A 21,296-nucleotide genomic window follows, 5' to 3' on the forward strand; every position below is an offset into this window, starting at 1 on the left:
TAACCGGACAAGGGTCAGAAATAGGAGTATCAATATAGGTACCTAGATAAACACACTACAACAGTGTTCCAAAATATTGTGCACCTTATCCTTATTTCCTTGAAACTTGCTCAACAAAGACATTCAACAAAATGTTGAACAGTGACGAAGAAAACAGTAGAGATTCAGTAAATGCAAACCAACCAGGTTTTGACGTTACAGGTTTCCGACATGACGACCCAAATGCTATAAACATCCCCGAGAATGTGCGGAAAACCATAGCTATAAAGCTTATAGAAAATGGCCTATCAGCAAGATGTGGTAGGGTAATTTTCGTCATAGAGGCACATGAATATCGGCAGACAGAGCTATTCTATTCATGGATTATCTTTCCACAAGCAAATCCAACAACACATGTGTTCCACTTCTATAAGATAGAGGAACACCCAGCGGAATACGTTCTTTTCGAGGACATTGAAATTTCACTAACTTACCAAGAGCATCAGCTCTGGTTTAAAGACGCCCTACAACATCAAAATCACATTACCAGGCTTGGTCCACTAGGTAGACCAGGAGCAACATGGCTGGTACTAGCCAGCTATACACCACATCCTGCCATTGAACAAATGACAGGTCCAGAAGTATAAGCTCAGCTAAAACAATTAATTAAAATCCATAGATAGTTAGTACAATATGTCATGCGGATGGTAACAGTCCAACCTGTTATAAGGATTCCACAGCACACCCCTCATCAGGGGAACACAAACAAAATTACACCACAGACTATTCAATCAGTCATCGGTAAATAACCCACAAAAAGGGAACAAATTATGTTCTGGTTAGCTAAAAAAATGACTCAAATTGAGACAGTATTTCCCGATAGTACACCTCATGAGAAACACAGGATTCTAACAATCTGTTTACCAATGGGGATTGCACCACATCTAGAGGATTTTGACACTTGGGGTACAGTCTTTGCTGCAATCTACACAAAAACACTTGGTGTACCGTCTATGGCAGTGATACCAGATGTCATGAAACAGATTAAAAATGAATACGGGGCAGAACCTGCTTTGAATCTCGGTATGAAGTTACTGAAGGATTTCAAACAGGTCTCAGCTATAATATTAGCTAATATTAAAGATTATGCAGCATCAGTGGCAATCCGCCAAAAACTAAAAGAACTTGATATAACTGAGCAACCGTATGAACTGGCCAGAATAATAGAAAAATCCTATGAAGAACTAGGAAGGGATACTTTGGGAGGGAAACCAGTAACACCTGAACTAACAGGAAATCCTGAAAAAGTTTTTATTAAAAACACTCTCACTACTCCTAAAAAGAAATGGGAAAATACTAGACAGATACTTCCTAAAGAGAAGCGTTCTCAATCAAGAGATAGATCTCCTCAAAAGGAGCCCTCTGAAAAGAGGTATAACTTCAGAAACAGGGATAACTTCAGAAAGCCTGATAAATATCAAGATACTGATTCACGTTTCTCTTGTACCTTTCAGACTTCCTCGTAGAAATCCGGAAGAAGAGGACAATCAGAACACAAGGAAGAAGGTGTGAAGTCCAAAGACGATCAACACGTTCCGAAAAATAAGAAAACTCAATTCACCAAAAAGAAGGTAGCAAGTCTTAAAATCAGACATGCCAAGGATCTTGAGGACACAACTCAAGAACGCGGAGTGGGCCCAGACAATGCTGGACAGCGCAGCAGAGGTTACCATAGCTCGCAAGATCCTGAAGGATCACCTGGAGACAGTGGACCTGAATGGATACATTCAGGTTGAAACTGCATATACCAGGATTAGTGTACCCCATAAGTTATATGAAGTAACACTCCGAATAGAGGGGGATAAACTATCTAAGGGTCCTGGCTGAAAAAGACTGGCCACCTGAATTTGTCAGGGAGTGCCCACATGGCGAAGAGATCATTATGCCAGCCTTCTCAAATCATATTCCTATTCATAAAAAATGCACCTATGCCAGAAAATGGACTGTGGCCCAGGCTCCAGCGTTATATAAAAATCATGGGGGATGGGATGTGGATTCACCTCACCACAAGATCCAGTTAAAAAATCAACCAACTGCTCAGAAGCAGTATCCAGTTAAACAAGAATCTAAAAAGCAGGTTAGGGAGATCCTAGATCAACTTCAACACCAAGGGGTGATTGAAAAATGCACCTCGTCCATGAACAATCCTTTGTTTCCTGTCTCCAAACCAGACAATACATATTGTCTAGTTTTGGACACCAGACCTTTAAATTCCTGTTGCAAAACCTTTGCAGTACAAAATGCAAACAGTACAGCACTGATGAATAACATCATGCGCAAAAAATACAAAACGACATTAGACATTTCAAACGGTTTCTTCTGTCAAAACATCGCACCTGAAAGCAGGTACTTGACCGCTTTCTCAATAATGGGGACACACCCACACTTTTGTTGTCGTCTCCCACAGGGATTCAAGAACAGTCCTGGGTTATTTTCAGCCAGAGTAACAGAGTTACTACAAACGTATGATGATGAGGCATTATCTTATGTCGATGACATCTATCTTACAGATGATGACTTGGACAGGCACTTGACCAGGGTGAACACCATAATACTTGGATTTGCCTCTGAAGGGTTTAAATTCAACTTTAAAAAATCAAGAATTGCCCACCTCAATGTCCTATTCTTGGTATACAAACTTTCAAGTGATGGCAAAAGCCTGGCAGCAAATCTTTTAGAAAAATGTGCGCTGCTCCAACCTCCAAAAACACTGAAAAACTTACAGTCAGCTCTAGGATTCCTGAATTTCGGAAGAACTTACATTCTAAATTATGCAGAAAGGGTTAAACTTCTCAACAAATTAATCAAACCTGATTTCAAACCTACTAATTGGACTCAAAAACACACAGAAATGTTGCGTTCAGTGCAAACAGACATGTTGGCAACAACACATTTACAGACACGAGTAAATGGACGCAACCTTGTAATCCGAATCATCCCAGGGAGGTGCGGATTCACATACTTAACCTTTAATGAAGGTGAAAAGGTACCAACAGCTTACAAATCACACTTGTACACACAAGCTGAAATGAAATTCACTTCAACACAAAAAATTCTGACAGCGGTTCAAACTGCGTTAGCAAAAGAGAGAGCACTCGCACAGGGTAAACGCATTAAAGTTGTTACTCCTGTACCTGCCTTAGAGGCAGTGACAAAAGCAAGCATTCCGAATGCAAAAGCTCTACATCCGAGATGGATTGAATGGGTTAATTCTCTTGCTGCAACAGATGTTGAATACGTTTTTGACCCTTACTTGAAGACACAATAATTTCTCAAATACGAACAAGAATGGCCTCTGCCCACTGAAATTCTGCCTCTAGAACATTACGAATGTATAATATATACAGACGGATCAGCACAACCCGCAATTGGGGATAAACAACCTTATAGTGCTGCATGTGCGATTGCTAAATGTCGCTGGTGCTATGGTAAATTCAGACCTATGGTCACAAAAACGTAATCTCTCGGAGACTGTACAGCTCAGCCAGCTGAACTACAGGCTTTCAAGATGGCACTTGAAAATACTGATCACGAATTCCCCACACTCATAGTGTGCGATTCGTATTACTGCGTCCAGTCTTACAATGAATACCTGCAGAACTGGGTTCAAAATGGTTTTCAAGACGCAAAAGGTGGCACAATCAAGCTTAAAATGCTTTGGGAACAAGTAGTTCTTTTACAGAAAGAACTACAAAAGACTTACATGATCCATACACTGAGTCATCAGTGTGATGGCGTTCACGTTGAAGGGAATTCATTGGCTGATGAAGCCGCAAAGGCAGCTGTGCAAACGGCTTCCGTAGCTGCAATCACTCATTCAAAAATGAAAATAGACTGCGAAATGTTGCAAGCTGACACTGCTTCAGTAAAAGACAGTGGAAAAACACTACCAAAAGGCTTTCCACTCAAGTACTCCTATATAACTGATGCAAATAATGTTCCTTTTGCTCGAATCCCTGGAGTGGGGGGATAGAGTAATCCCAAACATGGAACATAGAGTAGGACTAATTTTAGCAGCACATGAAGGGCTTGCCTCTGCACACGCAGGTGTTTCTGCCACGGTTTCATTATTAAAACAACAATACTGGTGGCCGCGCATGAGGAAACAAACCAGAAACTATGTTTTTGAATGTGAAATCTGCCAGAAAATGAAAGTTTCAACAGTGAAACATCCTGCGCAGATGCCCCTTCTGATTTCAGATAAACCATTAGCATGTGTTTACCTGGATCACTGCAGTCCCCTTCAAAGGGATGGTAACTATAAATACATCATGGTCGCAGTGGATTCTTTCTCAAGATTCATTTGGATGTGGCCTCAGCGCTCGGCCGACACCCAAATTTGCGAATCTTTATCGGCACATACGCAATCGGCACGCAACATTCTGACCAGGGTCCTGCTTTTAGCTCTCTGGCTTACAAGGAGGCAATGGCCAGCTAGGGCATTGCATTGCGGTACTCAAGTCCATTCCATCCTGAAGGAAATTCGGTTGTGGAAAGAAAAAAACGTGACATAAAGCAATCTATTACAGCTAGGGTATTAGGTTCGGGTGACGGGTGGGTTAAACATCTAATAAGTGTCCAACGTAGTCTTAATAACCTGCCAAGAAATTCTCTGGGTGGCATCACTCCATATGAAATCCTTTTTGGTACTAGAATGATGGTTGAAGACCTCGATCGTCATACATCAGTGGTGGAACAAAAACCATTTAATATCAAAGAACGTTTTACAGGACTTAAATGAAACAAGAAGAAGTCTAAGAAACACCATACAGAAGCCAACGACCACTGAAGAAAAACCACCTGTCCCAGCTAGACCTGTCTGGATTCCAAAGATTGGGGATCTGGTCATATAGAAAATAGCGGATAAGAAGGAATTTGGGCCTTCTTATAGAAAACCAGTACCTGTACTAGCAGTCCACGGATCAAGAACACTGTTATTGCCACCCCTTGCTGGAAGAAAGGAGAACCGGTCTGTATCAATTGACCTGGTAAAACCACACCATGTGGCCGATAATAGTAGTAGGCCCAGTGGACTCCAAAGATGTAGCAGACGACCAAATTTTGCTACCATCCAAGAAGTTCAAACTGAAAGACTCATCACCTTTGAAAAATCTGCAGTGAGAAAAGAAGTACTATGCAACAAAGCCATGGAACGTGTGTCTCTTGAAAACCCAAATAACAGTTCGTCATGAAACTCCCGTCTACAATGATGTAGCATCTGACTATACTAATATGTCTAGGGAACGAGCGGCTCCAGCAATTTCAAATAATCTGGATGCGATACCAACTATTGACAGAACTGCCTCTGGCTATTTCATCAACTTTGATACCTTTTCTGAGGATCCCAGAGAACCTGAAACTACGCCAACGAACAAGACTTTCAAGGAACAAGTAACAGAATTTTTTCACCAGCTTACAAATACATATCTGGTTTCACCATGGGTTGAATTTTGGATTGTGTTAGGTGTACTTTCTCTCCTACTATGGCTCATTGTTGTTTTAAGTTTGGGAAAGCTGATAGATGGAAAATATATTCAAATGGACACAGCAAGTAAGAACATCAACTTGCTCCTGAAGCCACACAAATCATCTCATTGTGAGAAAAGAGACCTGTCATCAGGGAACATCACATCCGTTCCTCTACCTGGTGGTATAGCTTGGGATAGAACTGATTATGACATTTATGGCCCTGTTGAGCTGCTGAAGATTCCACATCAATTTAAGGTTTCCTTGAATGATTTTGTTTCAACGAGTACATTTTCTGATGATTGGGACTTTGAGACTGTTAATAACATGATGGCAGACTTAGAAATGTCGGCAAAATTTGCAAAACATGAATACTTAGAAGGTTCATCAAATTATGAAGAAACGTATTGTTTTAATCATTTTGGTCATCATAATTTGCACAAATCTGCAAACCCTAGAGATGTTTTAACTTATAATCAATGGTAACATTGTCCAACACCTCCAAAAGGCAGCTCTAAAACATTCTATAGAAAATTTCCATACTTTACAGGCTTTAATGCCACAAATCCAGAAAGCTTTTACTTTAAAAATGTTAATAAGACCGGCATGAAAAGTATGTTAACAAATACTAAACAAACTTATTCTGCGGCCTTTTATGCTCAATTGTCCACATTAGGCTTTGACTTTCGGAAAGACAACATTGCGACAAAAACTGTTTGGGGCACAAAAGACTGGCAGGTACAAGGTTTAGAAGCATTATTCAGAGCCTGCATCATCCCAGAACAAATAATGTTCTTAAATGAAACTGTTCAACAGACATCTTGTCTTGGCTGGCTGGCTAAGATAAAAGATTTAAACAAACCGTCCATACCTAAGCCCACACCTGATAGTAATAGAACTACAGATGAGGAGGTAGACGTGAATTATATTTTACAACAAAAGAGAAGTAATCCTGAATGTAGAAAATGGTTATTCTGGCCCACAGACACGAATAACTGTCAAGATAGATTACTGAACAGACAAGAGGGTTTATAGTAACTAGGCCAGATCTAAGATATGTCCAGAGACAACATCCAGGGATAATAACATCTTACAGTGTAGGAAAACTGTGCCTTGAATGGCTACAAAAATCCACACTCCCAGATATAAAACAACACTTAACTTTACTTAAAGATGGCGTTGACTTGCGAGAATTCTTACTTGGACCTCGCAAACCACGTCATAAACGTTTCATATACGCCGGTATTTACACTGCTTACAATGAAGCATGGAGAGTCACGCAAATGAAAACTGCAGAACGAATACAAGAAATTGATCGTATTAATTTAGAGAAAGCTCTCTCTGTAGTTGACAGTGGGTTAACAACTCTGACTTCCAGAATTAATTCTTTGGACAGCATTGTATCCTCTGCCATAGACATAATGGAACAGGACTTGCTAATGTTACAACATGGCCAGTCTCAATTACGTTCTATAATACTGCTAGGCTGGACGTTACAAAACCTTCGTTCTGGCTATGTGCCCTGGCGTCTAATCAACACCACGTCATTATTTACTGTATTTAACCTTACAGATAAACAAATCTCTTTGGCACAGAGGGGAGCAGACTATACGGTGCTGAGCATAGAAAAACTAGAGAGATTACCATTACCCTTTCTGAGAAACCATCCGTTGAATGGATAATACATGCACCATCACGATACCAGTGGCGATTTTCCAGTTTCAGTATTGCTTAAAACACATACCAGCAGGCCTGTATGAAAGGTTGGGTAAAGAGTACATAAAGTCGACCTGGGATTTACCATACACACACAAATGTTGGAGTGAGGGAAAGGAGGTATTTCTTAGTGGTAAAAACTGTAAAACCACATTAAGCGGTACACTTCTGTGTCAAGGCATTAATTTACATGGAGCCTGTGATGGTTCTTCAAACAACTTATCATGCCACCTGCAGGGTTCCCCGGCAGCAGTGATAGATCCAATCTTTAGGCAGCTTTCCAATGGAAGCTACATAATGCTGAATGATGACAGCTGTTGTGGAATGATGCCAGGGACAGCCTATCTGGTAATTGTGTCAGCCAGGGTCACTTGTTGTATGCAAGTATTGTTTCCAAAAACTAAGACAGATGGTGAGTCGCCACTGTGGCCTTCACTAAACATCTCTTCTGTACGAATTGATACTTTAAGTAGAATTAAAGCATTCTTTTACAAAAAACTGTGCCACTGACCTCATCAAAAGAGACGTATGATCTGCAAGTTGCAAGGTCCTCTGCAGAGATACATGCATTATTATCAACAAACTGCCCCATACATTTCGCAAAAATGTTAGGTCAAATCTTAAACATGTCTGATACCAGCGGTATTGTACATGTATTTAGGACTGTTAACACGCTTTGAAGCAGTCCTGAGCATTTTTCCTAACTTCGTGCATTCTGTGTTCGGCGGCCTTACTCTCATCTTGGGACTCGTAGCAGGGATACTAATCTTATTTCTTCTGCTTCGTTATGGCAAGTCGGGTCACCAACAATACCCAAATTACCATGGAGAATGCTCTTCTGGCAATACAGTATCGTGAAAGAATAACAGAGATCCTTGGCTTGGCTCTTTTGAGAGATCTGAATACCACATGGTTCCTGTCATTCAGACCAATCTGGCAAGATTGCATCTTGCCTGTTCTACGATGCCTGCTTTGTGGAGAGGAATGCGTGTTAGATATCTGTCTAACACTTCCATCGGCAATGCCAACGGATGTTGACACCTTACTGGGTCCGGTAACGGCTCATGTATTGTGTTGCCCCCAACCCCTACCAATCCTGATGACGGCATTCATTGAGATCTCACCGGCAATTCCAGCTGAAGGTGTGATACGCGGACCAACAGGCACACAGGTACCATCTACTACGAACATTGCTAATGCGACTGACGCTGACGGCGATGCTTCTCATCTGTGTAAGATTTATCTACTTAATGAAGTGGTTCAACTTTCATCTACTGCGGAGACGATTTATTTGCCAGCCTAGACGACTTAATGTTTTCTCCTGACACCTAGAATAACTTTTGAAGTTAGCACACAGCGTTCTTTCAACTCTGAAATTCGACCTTCACTTTTTTCATAACAAAAGCTTCTAAGTTTGGAACTCTATTTTTCTACGATTTGATTTGACTTTTTTCCAAAACACAATGAACTTTGGCCCAAAGCAATCTGCTTAAAGTAGAACTATTCTTAGAGAACAAGAATTCTTTGAATACTTCCAAGAAACAATATTGACCTAATCGACAAACCAAAACAACTTGTATATTCTGCTGTGGGATGGTCTCGATTTTTTTTCTTTAACTAAGAGCCATTTCATAAATGTAATTTCATGATTCATTCAGTTAGCATTTCCAATATCATATTATAAGCTTACAATGAAATCATTGCTTTTAAATGCGTTCTGTACAAATGCTCATTTTTCGTGTGCAACCATTTCAAATGCATTTTATATGTATTTTTGGGTGGGATTGTAAACATATGCTGAATGTTTTAGTGCTTAAACTTAGTTGAACATGATAACGTGGAGTGGGTGTTGTATAGTATTTTAGGACCCTATTGTAATTTTCTCGATTCATGCCCTTACATAGGTATAAATCACCATATCCCTCTCTTCAGCCAGGATAGCTTGATTCCAGTGGCAGGGAGAGCACGGGATCCACGTCTGAGCATACCTGACCAACTCAGGGGTGACAAATGCAAAAGCAACAGTTGATGGACAGAATGCAGAACAATGTCATACATTCACCCCAGTACAGAGATCTGGGCCTAAATCTATCGTTTTTTTGCTCACCACACCACCCTAGTTCAGACATGGCCATATGCAAATCAGCCTTTACCCTGTGCCTCATGGGAACAGTCCAGCCCGAACTGCCAAGCCATATGTATGGCATGGTAATTTAAGTTATTTAAAAAGTCCCCCAAAGTTCATGCTGCTAAGAAGTCAGGAATTGCCCTTGTCTGTGATGAGGAGGGTGTTCTCTACAACATGAAATAGTTCCCGTTTCGGTTCTTTATCTTAAACGGAAGCCAAATTGGAGAAAAAGATGTAATTCTTATTGATTAAATTCTGGATTGAGATAGCTTTCTCAAGTATGTTTCTTAGGACTGGCATGTGTGTAATTGCCTCATTGTTGGTTGGGATGTCAATGGTACAGTGTAAGTGGATTGGAGCATTATGAAATATGCCGTCAGTGAAGGAGCCATTGATAAAGTTGCCAAGGCATGTGAGTGCTTACTCATTGAGGCACATCACAAGTAATGTGCTGTAAAGTAGATTGCATATGTGTTGGATTTGAAAGTTGTTAGGATGTCGGTGAGGTCTGATTAAGAGAGTTTGAAGTTGGAAAATATGCGGATGTTGTACAAAGGCAGAATTGATGTTTGTTTTTGTTATCAAAGGGGAGTTTGAATTTGTATTTCAATATTTTAGTGAATGAATGAATGAAAATGGAATTTCAAGAGTGTGACTACTACCCGGAGGTATCTAGGTGCTAAGCCAACTGAAGAATACAGCATGTAATGGCATCGGAAGAACAAAAGGATTTACTTGTTGAATAGCCAAGTTTTTAAACTTTTCCTAAATTCAAGCAGGTTTGACTAATTCTTGAGTTCTATGGGTAGCAAATTCAACAGTCTGGCTGTACAGGCCACATCATTCTTCCTGACACATTTGACTTTTCTGAATTTGGGGACTATAAGATTTCCACCTGTGGAGGAACAAAGAGATCTTGTTGGGGTATATCATTGGAAGCATTGTGCCAGATAAACTGGGCCAAGAACATGAATGGACTTAAAGGCTATATAGAGGGCCTTGAACTGGATGCGCTTTCCTTGAAAGATAAACAGATCGGCCTGTTTTTGTTACGGTCACTTGTCTAAGTTTTTCTTTTTTTAAGAGTGGAAGAATGGAAGCTATTCTCCAGTCTTTAGGAAAGTATACAGAATGTAATATTTAGTTAAAGATGCACATAAGGTGTACATCTGTAATCTTGGGTGCTAGATGCATTATTCTGGGGAGACATCGGTCCCTTGGAGACCCAGATTTAACTTGTTTTTGGAAATCTAGCGTCTGATCTCCAGTCAAGGCAGAAGAGATGGATATTGGGCTTACATTCTTTTTATGAACTGCTGCATCAAGGTAAGGTTTCCTGCTTAAGAGATTCATCAACACCTCAGTTAGAGAAGGACCCGTGGCTGCCTTGCTGGTTGTCTGGCTGGGAAATTTGACTTGCTACTAAAATGTAATCATATACAGATTTAACTTTGTCTTGGAAAAACAATGTCAGTTTGTTACCGAACTGTTGATCAATCATGGAGTTGTTTTTGCCTACTTGCTAATAAAAAGGTTGTGGAGCATAACTACTGGTAAACAAGCTTAAACTAAATGAAAAGTGTGAATGTTAAACCCACAAACTTTAAAAAAACGCCCTTTTAAGATGGCGGTAAGTAAGAGATGGGGGAGCCAGGAACCTCCCTCCGCATTCTAGTGCTACAAGGAAAACAAGAATGTCAGTTGCAATATCAGGCGGTTGTGCAGACGCACTGACAAGCCGGCTTTATAGCCCAGCATCCGGGGAGTGAAGAGGGCATGGTCTAGAGCTCTCCTCTGCGCATTTAAAATCAAAAAAAGAAAAGGGCAGCCAAAGAGCGAACTGGGGTCCAGCAACCCGCACTATGCACCACAAGGTCCCTTGTGGAGCATAACTATTGGTAAGCAAAGCTTAAACAAAATAAAATGTGTGAACGTCAAACCCATAAACTTAAAAAACGCTCTTTCAAGATGGCGGTAAGGACGAGATGCGGGGGCCAGGCTCCTCCGTACGTACTCTAGTCGTACAAGGAAAACAAATATGTCAGTTGCAATCTCAGATGGTCGAAAACAAAGTGGAAACAATACTTCTATGGTTGAGGTATGATTGTAACCCTACCAGGATTCATGTTAATCAATTTGTAGTACTATTTCTTACATGCTCTTAAGCTATTTTCAATGTCCCCCTCTAGTGCTGATAAAATCAAATCAATATATCGTACTAATGAATACTTCTTTCCAGGACTTCACTGCAAAATCATTTTAGACAAATTAAGATAAATATGTCTGAGTCTGATATTTTACACAGGATTTAGGATTAAACATGACTACCTAAAGGGAGCCAACCACTTGTTTTTTGATGTTCATGATTGACGAGAATCTCATGTTATTTTGATGTGTTGTGGTGTGGAGAGCTGCAAGAATGTCGATGAGGTTCATGATTGAGAGATAATTAATCCTTCAATAGAGGAAAGGTAGGCAGAGTGGTGGTCAATTTTATGCTATCAATGTAGAGTACAATTTTGCTGACATCTCCATGGACAGAATGGTTCAATTGGTTGCATGTGTCACCAGATCGTGGAACTGGATAGTTCTTAAGATTGGTTGACACAATATTTGACTTCTCCACAGTTGTCACTACCTTTGTTACATGCCTCTATGATGGTTGATTTGTAACTGGTTAGTTTGGCTGGGGTGATGGTGAGCTTTAGTTATACAAGAAAGTGGAGTGCCTCAATGTGATAGATCACACTAACATTGTCAATTGGGACACTTACTCCCATGTTGATATTCAGAGTGGAGTTCAGGGACTCAGTGATTGTGTAGATGTTACTTGCCGGGTGTGAAGTGCTTGCTAGAAGTGAGGTCTTGTTTAAGAGTGTCATGGGGAAGTCTTTGAGTCAAAGAGTAAGTTAATGTGTACATTTATACATCTGGGCTTGGAGCGTTTTAGTATCAGTCATAAGAATGGTCGTGACGTCCTCCATCTCCTTCATCTGAGCACCAATAGTTCGCAAATCTGCTCTCAACAGGAAGACTTCAGTGGTCACGAAGTCTATCCTGGCTACTAGATTTGATTTACCTCCGTGGATGGCGGCCATTATGTCCTGTGGCGTAGGAGGGGGATTGACCTAGGGTGAGGAAACCTTGAGTGTTGGTGTATCCAGCGGGGTCTCCAAAGCGGGGGACGGTACTTTTGAGAGAGTATATTTGTCCAGTTTTTTTATTTTGTCCTGTTTTTTTATTGCGTGCTGCGCTGACTCTTGATCTTCATGAACAGGGAGGCTCCTCAAAGTCCAATATAGACGGAGCAGGTGGGGGGTATTTGCAAGTAGTACTAACTGCTTCCTGCCCAAGCCTGATGCAATATGCTTGGTGGCCTGTGGGGTTTCCTGCCCCCAGATCCCTCTGACGATTACTCCCTCAATCGCTCCAGGCAGGAGCAGTCCAGACCTGCTTTAATGTAGGCGGTCATTCCCTGGAGAAGTTCTGGATGCCAGGTGTCCCAGGGCCTAGATAGTCCGCTCCTTTGTGTGACCACTACAAGGTCTATTGCTCCGGAGGGAGATCAGTGGGTAAGATGTGGCTCCTTTCCCAACCTTCGGCACCAGCAGCTCACCGTAGTCAAAAGCATAGCGGGAGAGGCTCACAGCAACATGAACGAAGCAGCACTTGCATAAACTTCACCACTGGGCCGCGGATATATTCCTGTCGAGGGATGGGCCCCGCCCAATGTGTGCCTCCGTTGTCAGCACCTACCTCCTCTGGGAAGCGTTTGCGGATGCTGATGGGGGAACTTTGGTTCTGGTCCTTCTAGTCTGAGGGGGTGGAGAGAGGCAGTTACAGGGAGGGGGGATGACGCTGGACCTTCAAAACGCACCGACTGAGCGCTTTCTACCGCAAATTGAGGTAGCGGATTTGTCTACAGAGCAGGCCGCAGTAGAGTGTCAGTCTGAAACATGGCTCCTTTTGGCTCCAAAATGCATTGCTGGTAACAGGGTGGCGAGTGGAACTCAGGAGGGTCCCGCTCGTCGCCACTAACAGATGATAAGGCGGATTAATGGGGGGTTCTTTGGACGGGCTGCCAGAGCTTCTCCAAGTAGCCACCATCTTCCTTCGTGGCTAGCCACGCCCCCTATTCTGAGTAATTTCGGTAATTTTGCATTACTCTTTTGATGTGAAATTACTGAAAATCACGCAATTACAACTGTTTGCATGATTATGAGTAATGTGGCACAAAAATTCAACCGCAGGAGCACAGGAACAACAAATTTAACAAGCGTGAGTGGCTGCTGGCTGCTGCTGTTTATGTTCTTGTGCATTTAGCACTATTTTATCAGGGTCAAATGCATCCTTAGGTCCATTTTTGATGCAAGGGTGCATTTTGTGCTAAGAAAATACCTCTAAATGCTGGGTTACACTCCTCACATAATTCTGCAAAATCTCATAATTACACTACAGCAAATTATGCAAGCTATGCCCACCCCTAGTTATGTGACTTTTAACTGTTTTGTTACTCCTAAATACTTTACACATTTTCCTAAGTTAACCCTGCCTTCTCCATGCCATAGCTACTAGGGGGTTGAGCCCTGGTTTAAACTATTTAAACTCTGTTTTACCTTAGCAAGTTTGTTGCCTTATTCCCTGGGGGAGGGGGAGAGGATCCTATCCATCCCAATTAATAACTCGCTTTCTTACTTGCAGCATTTAATACTTCATATCACAAAACAATATATCTGCAGTACATCACTATATTTCTGACTCTCTATGTTCTAGTGGAACTTTGAATTTCCTAAACACGAAACATTAATGTTATCTATGAAACTACAGTCATACCAATTTGTAATTATCTCACTTCTTTCACTGCTAAGGTAACTACCTTTTGTTTTGCCTGAACTCACTTTCTGGTTAAACTGTAATATAACACATATTCACCAGAATTATAAAGTTAAATTGGATACCAAATATACACTTCCTTAAAATATATTGCTACTTTAATGCTATGTGTGCATCATGAGAAACATATCAAAGTCTTTGAAAGTGATGAAGATCCTTCCTGTTTCTCACATAGGTAAACAAAATATGCAAAGGAAGGTCAAGAGGCATGAGCCTTGCAATAAGGATCCAATGGGAGTGATGCTTGCTTCCATACCTCTCCAAAACCCTTGCTAATCGCACACTGCCAGTATGCTTGTTAGAAATATACTAGGGGAAAGAGTAGGGAGAGAGGAACAGAGAGACTAGGCATCATCACAGTGCCTTGTAGCAGAGCTGGTCTAGGTCTGCCCAGCAGAAGCATTCAAGGGGAGTCTTTTAGTATTTTTTATTATTATGATTCTAAGACATAAATTCTTTTTTTAAGTTTGATTTATTGAGGAATAAAAAGGGGGAAATGAAGGGAAAGGGAGGGAAAGAGAAGAGTTACAATAAGCAAATGGCAGAAATAAACATTAAAAATAAAAACATCATAAAATAAGCATTACAAGCATGAGAAGGCATGAACATATCATAAAGACAGGAATAATTTAAGCAACAATATAATATATATGAATATAATAACAATAATAATCAAATACAAGTATGAATAAACAAGTAATGAGGCAGTCATGGGGGTTTACGGACTTCAACTATGTCCAGAGCAGGAGAGGGAGGAACAGGAGCAGAAGGAGAGAGATATGTTACCAAAGGGAGCCAAAGTAGGTCCCGTTTAATAGCTAAGGAGATGGGAGATACGTAATTGGTGTCTAAACGGTGATTAAAACAAATTGCATTCCACCAGGATTGATAGGTAACATTCGCAGCTTGTTTCCAATTAGAGGTAATGATATGAAAAGCTATAGCAAGGAAGAGGTCAAGTAAAGAGTAATGGCTGGAAGGGTGGGGAAGTTCTGACGAGAGGGAACCTAGAAAAACTAGTAGAGGCGAAAAGGGGATCTGGAGTTGAAAAATCTTTTGAATTTGCTTCCAGACCAACTGCCAGAACTGGGAAATAGGGGGGCATTCGAACAACATATGTTTGAGATCAGCAGAGGGGAATGGACAGGACCAACAGGAGGAGGGAGTGTCTGGTGCGAAACGGGATAGGGCAAGTGGGGTAAATAAAATTCTATGGTAAATAAAAAATAAAGTCTGGGTAGTGTTAGCAGCTCTGGATGTCTTATGGAGTTTAGTCCAAATTTTGTCCCAAAGAGAAACCGGCCATGTCTGAGAAAAGTCCAGTTCCCAAGCGAGTTCAGTATGAGATTTTAATCTATCATTGGTAAGACGAAAAGAATTATATAAGGCGGAAGCAGAAGGAGACGCGTCCAATAAAAGGGAAGTGGTTCTGCAAGTTGCCGGAATTTCGTTAGAAGAAGGAAGAGCTTGAAGATATGAAAGTAAGGCTGGATAAAGGGTGTCGTATTGAGCTCGGGCAGAAACGGGTAAAGAGAAAAGAGATTGAAGGTGTTGAAATGAAATAGGTTTACCTTGAGACACTAATTGAGATATCCAGGAAAGACCTCGAGAATGCCAAGTTTTCCAATATATGGTACGGTTTTTTATTTTAAGAAGAGCATTATTCCAAATCGGTTGTTCATGAAGGGAAAGAAGAGATGAATAAGAGGACGAGACGTAAGGGGAAAGGAGATTACGAGAATGTGAAAGAATAGGGGAGCGAAGACGAGTTAAGGAGGATGTAAAGGATAAGAATTCCTGAAAGGTGAAAGGAGAAATGAAAGAGGATTCCATGCTTAACCAGACAGGGGGATAATGAGGTAAATCAGATGATAACCAGCGAGTTGTTTGCTTCAGAGAAAAAGCGCGATGATATAGTTTGAAATCAGGAAAGCGGACTCCAGAATTTGTTTTGTCTTTACGTAATGAAGCAAGGGCTATTCGGGATCTTTTACCGTTCCAGAGGAATTTCAGTAGTAGGGAATCAATTTTCTTAAAGAAAGAGAGAGGGATGTGCAAAGGGAGCATGGAAATAGTATAAAGAAGTAGGGGAGATAGCATCATTTTAATAGAATTGAGGCGACCCCACCAGGACAAAAAGAGTGGATGCCAACGAGTGATAGCTGCATCCATTTTCTTATATACATAATCAAAGTTTAGTTTGAGAGTATCAGATAACAAGGGAGCAAACCAAACCCCTAAATATTTAATTTTAGAAGGTTGCCATGAAAAACCCGTAGAAGAGAAAAAGTGCTTCTGACAAAGAGGATTTAAAGGTAGAATCTCACATTTATCAGCGTTCAAACGATATCCGGAGACCGCAGAAAATGAAGAGACTTGTTGAAGAAAAGAGGGAATGGAAATAGCAGGGTCATAGCAGTAAAAAAGAATATCATCGGCATAGACCGAGAGCTTGACTTGCTGGGAACCAAAAGGAAAACCAGAAATAGTGTCATCTAAACGAATTTTTGTAAGGAAGGGTTCTAAAGCCAAAATAAAAAGTAAGGGAGATAGTGGGCAGCCTTGACGAACTCCTCTATGGAGGGAGAAATAATCCGAAGACATGCCATTAACAAAAATAGAAGCTTGAGGAGTAGAATAAAGCAAGGAGATAACAGAAATGAATTTAGGAGGAATACCAATCCAACGTAAAGCTTGAAACATGAAATCCCAACCAATGCGATCGAAAGCCTTCTCCGCATCAAGGGAGATAGCTGCAAAAGGAAGAGTAAGTGAAGAAGATTTACCAAGTATGTTAAGAAAAACTCGGGAATTATCTGAGGAAAGACGTCCTTTGACAAAACCAGATTGTTGTGGTCCGATGATGTCCGGTAAAAGAGAATCCATACGTAGGGCTAAAATTTTTGCTAGGATTTTATAATCAGTATTGACCAAAGATATTGGTCTATAATTTTTGCATAGGGAATGGTCTTTATCATCTTTTGGAATTAAGCAAATTAAGGCTTGTTGGAAGGAACCGCTAGAAGAGCCGGAGTCGGAAAAGGATTGAAATAAAAGTAGGAGTTTGGGGAGGAGAAGAGAAGCGAAGTGACTGTAAAACTCAATTGTAAAACCATCGGGGCCCGGGGATTTACCATGATGAAGTTTAGAAACAGCATGGGAAATTTCAGAAAGAGAAATATCACGTTCTAAATTGTGAAAATCAACATGTGAGGTTGAGGGAGAAGGTAGGGATTGAAAATCGGCAAGAAGGTCATCAGGAGTAGGAGTTTGCTCAGGAGTATAAAGCGTATCATAGAATTTAGCGAATTCTGCAAGAATTTCTTTATCTTTAAATGTGGATTCACCAGAAGAGGTTTTAATAGACTGAATTTTTGTGCGTTCCTTACGAATCTTTAGATAATTGGCCAGGAGCTTCCCCATTTTATTCTTACCACCGTAATACCTAGAGTTACATTTGAGAAGGATATTGGAAGCGGCTTCTGTCGTAAATTTGTTAAAAGAGATTTTGGCATCAATAAGAGCTTTAAGGGAGGAGTCAGATTTAGAAGTGAAATAGGCTTGTTCTAAGGTCTTCATGTCGGCTAGAATTTTCTCCGATTTAGCCGCGTGTAATTTTTTCCGTTGTGACACAAAATTAATAATAAAACCCCTAGCAGCTGCTTTAAATGAGTCCCAGACCATAACAAAGGAAGAATCAGGGGTTTGATTTAAAAGAAAGAATTCCTTAGCAAAGGCAGTAAATTCCGCGTTAAAGGTGGGGTCTGTAAGTAAAGCATTATTAAAACGCCATCTGCCAGAGTGAGGGGAGAAAGGAAGTAAGTCTAGGTCTACAAAAACAGAGGCATGGTCGGAGAGCAGAATGGAGCCAATCTCTGAGCGGATAGCGTGTTGGGATAAAGGTTTACTGAGAAATATATGATCAATACGAGATTGGGATTGGTGAGGAGGGGAAAAGAAACTATATTCACGAAGGTCGGGGTTACAAAGTCTCCAAATATCCACAAGGGCATTATTATGAAATGAGTTGAGAAATTGCGTGTGCATTCTAGAGGGGGTAAATTTAACTTTTGAGTGTCTATCAAGGAAAGGATCCACAATCTGATTGCAGTCTCCAGCGAGGAGTATATACTCTCCAGTAAGGGAAGACACTTTGGTAGAAATAGCAGGCCAGAAAGATTTATCAATTGCAGTAGGAGCGTACACATTAAAAAGGGTGAGAGGAATGTTATCAATGAGTAAATTAACAATAAGCCAACGGCCATCAACATCACATTCATGAGTAATCGAAGAAACATTTAACTTTTTGTGTAACAAGAGTACAACTCCATTCTTTCTAGAAGTAGTAGGTGAACAAAGAACATGACCCACCCAGCAACATTTAAGTTTCAAAGCCTCCGGTTCAGAAAGATGGGTTTCTTGAAGGAGGGCAACATCAGTTTTAAGTCTTGCTAAATGCGAGAGAACCCTCTGCCTTTTAATGGGGTTATTTAAACCCTTAACGTTCCATGTCGTTACACGGAATGAAACAAATTAGAAAACAGCTATAAACAACATGCTTAATAATGCATAAAAATACAATTGAGAAGAAATGAGAAAAGTAGAAAAGAAAAATGAGAAGAGAAAAGGAGTCAAGGATGTGAGCAATGATGAGCACAGAAAGAAAGAACCAAAGAAGAAAAATATGTAGATGAAGAAATGGTAGAAGTGAGAAGAAGAGGAGAGTGGAGAAGAATTCATGGAATTGGAAGGAGGAAGGAGGACAGAATCATTAGAGAGAAAAGAGACAGTACATGTCCCAGACGAACGACTGAAAGACATACTTACAAAAATAAGAAAACCGAACAGGAAGGGGGGGTGGTGGCGGCAGGAGACGACGACGAGAACATCCAGAGCAAACATCAAACCTCAAATATGATGACATCCAAGAGAGGTAGCACGAGGGGATAAGAGGGTAAACACGAGGCGAAGTGATGGAGGTAAGTACCTGTTGAATGAAGATAAACATGAAGGTAAAAATGTGAGCAAAATCAGGAATAAAAAGAGAGTTGGGATGAAGAAATATGATCATATAGGAAAATACATGAAAAAACATAGAAGAGACAACAATTGAGTGTTTTAGAATGTCAACAGAGCGTCTATGGAAAAATCAGAACCATATTTAACTGTATTAATTAAGGAAGTTAGTGAGACAGTCATCCAGGATTGGACATATCCATGACATCAGGACCGTGTCGGCAAAGAAAGGCTTGTAAGACCGCAGGATCCTCGTAGGTGGTTGTCTTGTCCTTATAAGTAACCTTGAAAAGACAAGGATGCAAAAGGCCATATCGAGCATTGAGAGCTCTAAGCTGCGGTCTCATGTCCAAGAACTGCTTCCTGCGTTCTGCAGTAGGCCTGGAGACATCTTGTGAAATGTAGAGACGATGACCTTCCCAGATGATCTGTTTCTTGAGTTTGACAGCAGAAAGAACTTGAAGAAGGTCAGTATACTGGAGAAAAAGCATGATGACACCTCTTGGTTTGGTAGCAACTCTAGGGCCAAGACGGTGAGCTCGTTGAATATTGATAGACGATAGAGCTGGTGCATCTAAAATCTTAGCAAGAAAGGACTGGAAGAAGGCGGTGGGATTAGACCCTTCTGAAAGTTCCGGAAGGCCGTAGAGGCATAGATTATTTCTGCGATTCCTGTCCTCCAAATCTTCTGTCTGTCGCTTTAGTAGTAGGATCTCCACCTCCATGGACGAAATACGAGAACAAGAGGATTGCAAGGAGTCTGCGGACTGTTCCAGGGTGAGAACACGCGCATCCAGAGACGACCATTTCTCCTGCATAGCCTGCATATTTTTAGTGGTGGCTTCCATGAAAGGCTTGAGAGCACGTAGTTCCTCTAATATGAGATCCATAGAGGAAGAGGAGGAAGAACTCCCAGGTGAAGGTGGGTCTTTTTTGAGACGCTTAGAAGAAACCAAAGAGGATGGCGTCTTACCCACGTTGAAAGACTTTGGAATGGCTCCCTGCGGTGTTTCTGATTTTGATGAACGGTTTTCCTCCATGTCTGGGAGAGGGGAGTCAGAATCCGAAACAACCGGAACCTTAGAAGTAGATGTGAGCTTCAAGTTGCGAAGTTTTCCCATGAGGGCTCAAGGAAAGAAGTGAGAGAAGTCAATGAGTCCAGTGAAAGGACGTAGGTGTCTAGGCACAGCAGGAGAGGAGCATAAAATTGCAGTTAAGCTAGTAGCATGACAGAAAAGTTCCGGAGCAAGCTCTGAAAATCCTGGGAGCAACAAAGGCACTGTTATGTGATAGTCTCAAAGCAGGTTCGCCACAGCCGAAAGGACAAAGCTGAGTAAATTACCTCAAAGAAGGAGAGGTTATGCGAGAGTTTGTATGGAATAAAAGGGTTGGCATGCAAATAGTGGAACTAAAAGAAATTGCGAAAATGACAAAAATAACATGCTGCAATAGTCAGTTATGCCTTGTGCAGAGAAGAAAAGTTCCACAAATGAATGGATAGAATTCAGCAAAGGTCGTCAGCAGGAACAAATGCAGGAAACATCAGGAGTATGGCAATCTACAAGCCATGACTGACCGCTGATGAAAGAGTGCAATGTTCAAGAGTCGTAAATAACCTCTTCGCTGTGCGTCAATTTAAAAATAGCAGAAGATCTTGTGAAGTAATATGGAAACGCATAAAATGGCAGCCAGTTGAAATTAGGGCATTCCAAGCGAGGGTATTATGAGCATCATGAAGCACTTCAAATTTCAATATGGAGGCTCACCTTTGTGAAACGCCGCGTTGGAGGGTGGATGGTAGCAGAAACGGCATGAGTAGGTTTTGTGAGTCACCTTCTCGCCGGCCGCTATGAGGAAGCGCGGCCGGCGCACAAAATGGCGGCCGCGATCATGAAGAAACGGACCTCCACGAGAAATCAGGTGAAATGTGCTCGGAGCCGGGAAACAGAGACAGCTGTGGACGCGTCTCACATTCCGGTCCTCCAAAACGGCTCACCGCTTGTAGAAAAGCCCCTCCGTGCTGCAGAGAAATACGAAG

The 21,296-nt window shown here is 41.2% G+C and overlaps 1 long non-coding RNA gene across 2 annotated transcripts in view; it reads right to left on the reverse strand.

Moving 5' to 3' along the window:
• Window positions 1-21,296, reverse strand: part of LOC144761300 (uncharacterized) — a 129,092-nt gene that overhangs the window by 21,451 nt on the left and 86,345 nt on the right. For both annotated transcript variants that reach the window (XR_013595662.1, XR_013595663.1), the window contains exon 3: window positions 19,070-19,229. This is a non-coding gene — a long non-coding RNA (uncharacterized LOC144761300). The remainder of the gene's footprint in view (window positions 1-19,069; window positions 19,230-21,296) is intronic.

The sequence above is a fragment of the Lissotriton helveticus genome, chromosome 6 (assembly GCF_964261635.1).
Source record: "Lissotriton helveticus chromosome 6, aLisHel1.1, whole genome shotgun sequence".
Classification (NCBI taxonomy): Eukaryota; Metazoa; Chordata; class Amphibia; order Caudata; family Salamandridae; genus Lissotriton; species Lissotriton helveticus.